Consider the following 8,787-nt stretch of genomic DNA (forward strand, 5'->3'; position numbering starts at 1 on the left):
TCAACAAATGAAATGAACTGCATGTGTTAATGTATTAACAGTCTTAGTTTACTGTATCTGTGTGTGTTGTCTACATATATGCACATAAATAACACACTTTCTAACACACTTTCGCCTAAACAACAAGTAACAGAAAAGATGTGCGTGTCTAATGTGCAACTAATGTGTGTAAATGGTTTTAATGATGGCTTTTTTAAGGTTATCATTTTTTGTAAAACAAAGCTTTTTTAATGGACTTCAATGTTATTGAAAATATTTTAAGTTTTAGTTTTTTACCTTTGAAACTTTTTAAAAGAAATCAGTGAGCTGTGAATAAACATGTCTCAGCTACATAAATGCATTTTCTCAAAAGTTGCTTTAGTAAATGGAAAGATGTTTGTATGTTGGATAGGCCTCTATTCAAATCTCTTCAAGTATTGATCCAACTGCCAGTTGATCAATTTGTGCCATGGAAATCAAACCTTAAACCTTATTTCACAGAGCCATTCATTATAGCAGATTATAGTCCTGGAAGCGTTTACCTGCTTGAACCAAGACAAAGTTTGTATCATTATATATTAATGTAGCTATATTACATTTGTTCCTCGCTCTACGACAATCTAAACAAAACTTCAGCTCTGTTTTGTAAATAGCATCTGACACTGCTTGTGCGTATGGATTCAGGGTTCCAGTGAGTCTGTATCCCAAAATAATTGAAAAAATGTGAATTCTATGCTGGTGGAATCTTGTTTTCAGAGACAACCTAACTCTATTGAACATATTATTCTCCCCACATTTTTTTTTTATTGCATTGTGTATATTATATTGCACTGTCACTGCATTGTCAGTTTCATTCCAAAGAAGAGCTCGTATTTATTTATTTATACATTCAATATAGGTAGCTATTTGTATGTAGCTTTTTATTGACATTTTTACACATGCTTTTCGTAAATGGTTACTTCCTCCATTTACTTGTTTATGTCTCTGTAAATGGAAACCCAACTGTGGAAAGTTTAACAGATTGTATTAAATTATTGACTTACTTAAGTTCCACCCTTTAACTGTGGCCTGTGTCTCAGCGTGAAGTTTGTTGAATGATGGAAAAGGGGTGTTTGTCCTAGCCGGATATAAATTTACATCGACTTCATTTGTGTGGTGCTGCTTATTAAAAGACGGGTATTTGAACTTCAGCATTTGTTAGTTGCTAAATGAAGACTTGTTTTTTTAACAAAACAAAAAAGTTAATATAAAATTATGGGTTTATTTAAAATCAAATATTTAAGTATATTTCTTTGCAAACACATGTGACCTAAATTCTGTAAAATCCAGATTAGAGCATCAAAGTCATAAAAGTGTTAAAATAGGTCATGTGTATTGATTACTGTAAATGATTAAATAATAGATTTTGATATAGTGCCGTTAATTTGTCAGTTATAATATGATGAATCGGGAAATCATTGATTTTATTAATATTGGGTTTTAATGATTTGTAGATTTTTGCATTGCGTACAGGAGTTGAGAGATAGCAGAAGTGCTTTTGCAGGTGAATTTTCAACAGCTATCAAAATCTAACACAGGTTTGTTTTTCTTATGTACTGTAACATGGATACTTTCCATTATCTTGCACTTTTTTAAAAAGTTCATTTTATTTCCTACCCCAAGTGTATTTGTCTTACTTTAAACTATAAATTAACAAAATGATAAATGTATATATGTACTTCAATGTGTATAAGAAAAGAGAGTACACTTTTAATTTCTTTCCAAAGCAATTCCAATTTGAGTTGCATCCAGTGGCAACACAATGTATTGTTTAAAGCTGCAAAATAAAGATAAGGATTTGTATATCACTTTAAAATGTCTCAAGTTCAAGTTTGTAATGTATTATTCTTGTCAAATGTACTTTTTCCGTTCTTGCCACTTCTTTAGATAAATTATAGGAAGCTCAAGAGAATGTTCCTTATAAGAAGTTCTCAAATATTTTCCCAACAAGTTTCTTTATTTTTTTCATAAGAATAAAATGACCTGCTTTGTAAATCAATCCTGAAAAAATATTAAGAACTGTCTTAAGAAGTATATTTCGGGAATACGAAACATTCCTACCTTTTTAAATTTAGAATAAAACATGTGGCAGTTAAGTAGACTTTTCTTCTTGAGAATGTTTTGTAAATCTGCCCCTTGAAGACAACTGTAAAAAAAAAGGGATTTTACAGAATTTTCCTGTTATTTTCTGAAGAAAAAAATAATTTTAAAACAGTATTTTTACAGTTTATTTCTGGCGTCCCAGCTGCTGAAAACAATCCTTTATTTAGGATAAGATAAGGAATTTAGGACAGGCCCGGACTGTCCATCGGGAGAACCGGGACAATTCCCGGTGGCCTATCAACTGATTTGGTCTGCTGCCAGACAGCTGTTGCATTTTCTACAGACAAATGACGATAGCATGTTATTGTAGCGTAAACGTACGTCGCTTGCATGTGGATTTATTTTGCTCTCGCTCAAAACTGGACGAGTGCTGCGCATGCCCAGCGAATAAATGGGCCCATGTACAGTTCTGAGTATGAGCAATAGAAATTTACATTTAGTCATTTAGCAGACCCTTTTATCCAAAGCGACTTACAAAGAGTTTAGGAGCAATAAGCGATAGTTCATACAGGAGCCATAATACATTAGGTGCCAATACAAAGTTACTGGTTTCAACAAAAGCTAGACCACTACCTGTTGAGAGAAAGTCTCTTTTTTTTTTGTCAAGTATTCACAGAAGAGATGGGTTTCAAGTAGTTTTTTAAATGTTGTGAGAGATGTGGTTGAACGGACAGAGATAGGAAGAATGTTCCACCAGGAAGGAGTTGTGAATGAGAAAGAGCGGGAGAGCGATTTATTGCCCTTATGGGAAGGCAATACAAGCCGCCGCTGGTTTGCTGAACGCAGGGATCTTGATGGGGTGTAGGAGTGCAGGAGAGTGTGGAAGTAAGCCGGTGCAGATCCAGTGATAGTCCTGTAGGCAAGCATTAGTGACTTGAATCTGATACGGCACAGCATAAAAGACACATAAAATGAGCTTGACGCTGAGCATTCAATATTTGTGAATTTAAGGACAGTCAAAAAAGTGACATTCATGTTTTTAACGAAGGGAAAACAGTCATAAAGCAGTGAAGGAGAGATTATTGACAGCATCCTCTTAACAAATGCAATTTAAGCATATAATGTGTATTTGTTGTCTTATTATAAAACCTCAAGATTGCATTAATCTTAACTTTAAAATAGAAATGTCGTATAAATAATTTAAACGTGCTTTTGTGGTTTGGCCACATGATAAAATTTGTTTTCTTGAAACTTTCTCAAGCCAAACTGTATTTATTTTGCTCATAAAAAATACACTGTCAGTATAATTAAGCATTGATGGCGCATTGTGATGATTACAAAGCATTCTATATTTAATAATAATAGATTTGTGGTTTGTGACCTGGATGAGTGTTGGATATCCCGGCCTGAATTTGTTTCCCCGTCCGGCCCTGGTTTAGGAATTTATTTTTCAAATACGGTCAAAAACCACAAAATTGGAGCAAAAAATACTAATTTTACAAGAAAAATGGGGAAACGTCTAATTTTACAAAACAAACCTGCAAGGCTATTTTACTGTTTATTTCTGGCAGCTGGAATTTTTTGATAGTGCATGAAGGCATACAATTTTGCTCTGTCCATCCACTGTGTGCAAACATCAAAAAATGTGCACATTTAAAACCCATTAACATGCACAGGGCTCATTAGCATACCAGAATGTTTTTTTAACATGTCTGCAATTTTATTTGCGATCAACATCAAACATTCACTTTTTATCATTCGAGAACTAAAACACTCAACATTCATGTTCTGAACTTGCAATCAATACAATGCTCAAAAGCAGTTAAAGTATCATCGTCATGGCAACCTGTTTATCTATGTATGGCATCATTATTTGGATCACAGCAAGAGATGAAATGACTAGGAAACACCTGTACCGTGAAAAATCTGTTCAAAATGTCTGATTTATTATTGAGAGGAGGAAATGCAACTTTAAATAATTTCCATCTTTAGTGCAAAATAAGTGGTGACAGACTATTTACACAGCCTGAGTCAATATATATTTTATAAATTAATTTAGCAAATTGCAAAATGTAAATTCAAGCAGGTGACAAAGAACAGATGCTTGTACAAAATCCCCCAAAAAGGTAAATCAATAAATTACAGTATAACTCAGCATTTATAGCACGTTGTTGTATAAAAAGGTATTGTTACTTGTATGAATGTTTGTTTGCTCAAAAGAAAAACATTAAACTGGTTAGAGGTTCAATTGAGAAAATGCTTCCATCAGTCGACACTTGCACTTGCAAACAGACCTCAGGCAGGAAATCTGTAGCAGACACTAGAAAGTAGTACACTTTGCTTCTTCATTAGAAATACACTCATTGATATGTTCAGAGAAAACGATAAAACTGTGCATGAAAAATTAACAATTCAACTAATATTAAATATGCTCGTGCGGTATGAGCCAGAAAAATTCAATAAGAATTTAAAGGAATTCACGGGAAACTGCGTCAAGGATCAAATGATGACGAACTGAAACATCGAAAAGATACAGAGACACGATACAGCAAAGAACACAGTGATTGGGGCTATTTTTGGAGCTGCTTTACTCCCCTGTTTCCTGCTGGCTCACGTGAGGCTAAATTTAGACCGTCTGTTGGCAACAGAGATCAGCACTGAATACAAATAAGTGTTGTACACATATACTCTCGCATACAATCATTCATTAAAACAAGCTCATCAGGGTTAGACCTACAAGTGAGCAGAAAACGTTCACTACCAGTCTTGTATCATGCTTTCATATGTGCTGTGTGGTCATTTAACAAGGTGATTGTGAATGCCTTTAACTGTGGTAGTGTGATAAAGCATCGATTTATATAACAAAGCACGCAAAACCACAATCAAAGTCAATATGATTGAATCATCGGTATGATGAATTTTGCGATGGATTGATGTTTTCGGTGTATTTTTCATTACATGTGTCTTGCACAGGACAATAAATATGCAGAAGGAACAGTTCACCCCAAAATGAAAATTCTGTCATCATGTACTCACCCTCAAGTTGACCCAAATCTATATACATGTGTTTGTTCTGATGAACAGAGAAAAAGATATTTGAAAGAATGCTTATAACCAAACAGTTCTGGGCCACCATTGACTACCATATAGTAGTGGTATATTTCTTTGTTCTTTTGAACACAAAAAAAGATATTTTGAAGAAGGTATCTATAGCGAACAGTTCTGGGCACTTTTGACTGCCATTTTAATATTTCCTGTAAGATTTAACATGTTCTGGTGTGTTTACATTTTGTGAAGTCATCTATAGGACTCATCACAGAGACAGACAACTGTAATTTTCTTATGTGTGTGTCGTAATTGTATTCTTGAATAAGAGATTTTTTTGTCCAGAGATGGATAAGTGCTGTATGAGGCTTTGATTGGACCCTGTCATTTTTCTTCCAGACTGTGGGAAAGTCACGAACAAGCTCATTACTACAAAGGCTTGTGTGTGGGTGTGTTTGTTCTGCTGTATTGTTATGCCTTTCAAATGGTACTTGATCAGTCATCGGAATCCCATAAGACATCTTGGATACTGCGAAATTTGTATTGACATTTTTCTTAAAGAGAACACAACACTTAAATTTCTTTGTTCCCGCCATCTCGTTTCCTCGTTACCTTCCCATCAGTGTGTCATCCCCTACACCTGCTCCCTTGTCAATTATCCTTTCGTAGTCTCCCTAATGCCCTCGTTTCTGCTGTCCTGTGCTAGTTCGTTTTGTTCCATGTCCTGTTGTCTGTGTCCTATTCGAGCCTTTGAGATTTCCACTAGTCTTAGTCAAAGTAAGTGTAGTTTAATATTAGTCTATTGTCATCTTGTCAAGTGTTGTATTAAGTCTTTGTCAGTTTACGTATAGTTAGTCTAGTTCCTGTGTACCTGTCATTTATTATTTCTATCTTGCCCTGTATTTCCGATTGTGGGCTTTTGTTAGCTGTTTTGTTATTAAAGTTTCTTTGTTAACTACCCTGCTGCCTGCAATTGGCTTCTTCCTCCATGCTTATAACAACATGCTATTTCATGCCTTCTGACTTCTTTACTATGTTAAAGGTGCTGGCTTTTCAATATGGTCAACTTGTCAAAAAAAGCAATAAATAGTATTTCTGTGCTCGTTTCATTCCACTAGTGTGTCGTACAGGTTCTGTTTTCCGAACATGAATTCGCCCATTTGGTAACAAGAGTTCTTAGTCCCTTATTGGACAATTATCTCGGAAAAGCACGCACACGTGTCATCTAGCGAGCGAAAGAGCACGCCCAGCAATGGCGCTCCGCACGGTTGACAGACGTTTAGCTGTGTTTGTTTGTTTGCTCACTGCATTTCAATGATGAATGTTATATGAACGGTGGATATAACGCTGGATTTGGAGATCGTTTGAAACTGATCGATGGAGCTGTCCCAGCGCTAAAAGTTATAGTGCGATGATGTATTTTGTGCTGTAGTTTCGTACCCCTCCCCTGCACCCCTCTAGGCACTCGTCATTTTCCAGAAGTAATCGCACAGCTATCTGTCTTTTATCAATTTGATCAAACCAAATACTCTTCGAAGATGCAATACTACTGTATAGGTACTCAAGATTATGAGATTGGTAGAAACTAAGTATGTTACCTCATCTTTAACACTTTTCAATAAGGTTGTATTTGTTAATATCAGTGCATTTACTTACACAAACTGGGACTGGTGGTACAAAACTTGAAAATGAAACAAAACTTCACATTCACAATGTTTTTGTTCCTTTATTTTTAAATTTACTAATTAATCATAGCTATGTGTGACTGGCGATGAACTGCTGCTGCTCCTATACAGGTTTCAATCAATTGGGACACAGCTGGAATTGGATGCTTCCATTAACCTTGGCAGAAGAACAGCATAGACAGGAGCTTTCTGACTAAGTTAGGTGCAGAATTTGCTGATGGAGCTCAATCTATGTGTGAGTCAATTGTTTACACCCAATCCTTTAAATGTAATGAAGATCAAGGACAAACACACTAAGAAAGAGTAGAAAGAGATGGAAGTCAGAACTGATTGGTCAGGTGCTGACGGAAGAGATGTGTTTTCAGCCGATTCTTAAAGATGGCCACAGAATCTGCTGATCTTGTAGCCGCGGGCAGATCATTTCACAAATGTGGAACCGACCCAGAGAAGGTACGTGAGAGCAATTTTTGACCTTTTTGGAATGGCACCACCAGACGTCATTTGTTTGCAAAGCATGGGGATCTGGCGTGTACATATTTCTACATTTATGTAAACTACATTTTATGTAGACTTTAACTACATTTTAAAATACTCATAGTACATCAGACTACAGTTACTTTTTTATGGATTACATATTATTCACAGAACGGCTGTAAGCTATTTACAGTTAAGTGCTTTTCCCTTCATTTTTTTATTTTTTATTTCAAACAATTTTCTACATTCTTTTAATACGCATAGCTACACTTACATACAGTGGGTACGGAAAGTATTCAGACCCCTTAAATTTTTCACTCTTTGTTATATTGCAGCCATTTGCTAAAATCATTTACAGTTTTTTTCAATTGCTAAGAAGCGTTTGCCAATTCTTAAAATACTTTTTCTAAACTCTTAACACAGCAACACACCTACATCACACAATTAGCCAAATAGTTAATTTTCTGACCAAAACCACAGTTTGTTAAATAAATACAAACTCTACATTTCAAAACCCTTAAAAACTTTTTCAATATACACTAACTCTATCAAAACACTGCAAACCCGTTTCAAAATCGAATCTTTCGGTCAAAACTTTAGCACTCGTTTTCTATCCAACATGAATACATAGTCAATCATATAGCAATGACTATCAAAATACTAACAGTTGGTGGCATTACAAAAACTGCATTACTTGTCATGTTTCAGTTCTTTCTGCATAGAACATACAGTATGAAATCTATTTTTTTTCATTCATTCAGTTGTGTGTGTGTGTGTGAGAGAGAGAGAATTCATGGTGCATTAGATGTGTACAACATAATATCTAAATGTGAAGGAGTCATCAATACTTTATAGAATGTACAACTGGAAAAAAAACAGTAAGCGACAGAATTGCTGCAGTGAAGACTTTATTAGCAATATGAAATTGGTGTCAGTGATCAAAACAGAACAAGGACAAACATACATGGCCTTTGATTTACAGTAAAGTGTGCAAAAATAAAACAAAATGACAGAAAAAAAGGCCCAGAAAAAAAGTCCTGTTCTAATCTATATGATCTTCAGCATTTCGCCACATGTTCTCATCTACATCACATCTTATGTTGTCTCTCACTATACACCTTGGATAGAAACGCTTGGCATGCCTTATCCATCCCTGACAGTCCACAACTGAGATGTCTCTGCAGCCAGCATCCATGGCATCCAGGAGGGACATTTGGTCTTGAGGCCGATGATCATAAATTTTCCACCTCCAAGCAGAAAAAGATTCCTCAATGGGGTTGAGGAAAGGAGAGTAGGGAGGACGAAAAAGGGAAATCACTAGATGTTCTGCAAACCGTTTGTGATTGCATGTGAATGGTGGAATGCTACATTGTCCCATGTAATCACAAATGTCCTCATGTTTCCTCCCACCTGTTCTGCTTCTCTGTTTTGTTATGTGTTGCTTTGAACTAAACCAATCCGAAGACTGCCTTTTATTGTGTATGTCCATGTAATGGGAAGTCTTCAACACCTGGCTATGTCT

This window comes from Triplophysa dalaica, chromosome 13 (assembly GCF_015846415.1).
Source record: "Triplophysa dalaica isolate WHDGS20190420 chromosome 13, ASM1584641v1, whole genome shotgun sequence".
Taxonomy (NCBI): domain Eukaryota; kingdom Metazoa; phylum Chordata; class Actinopteri; order Cypriniformes; family Nemacheilidae; genus Triplophysa; species Triplophysa dalaica.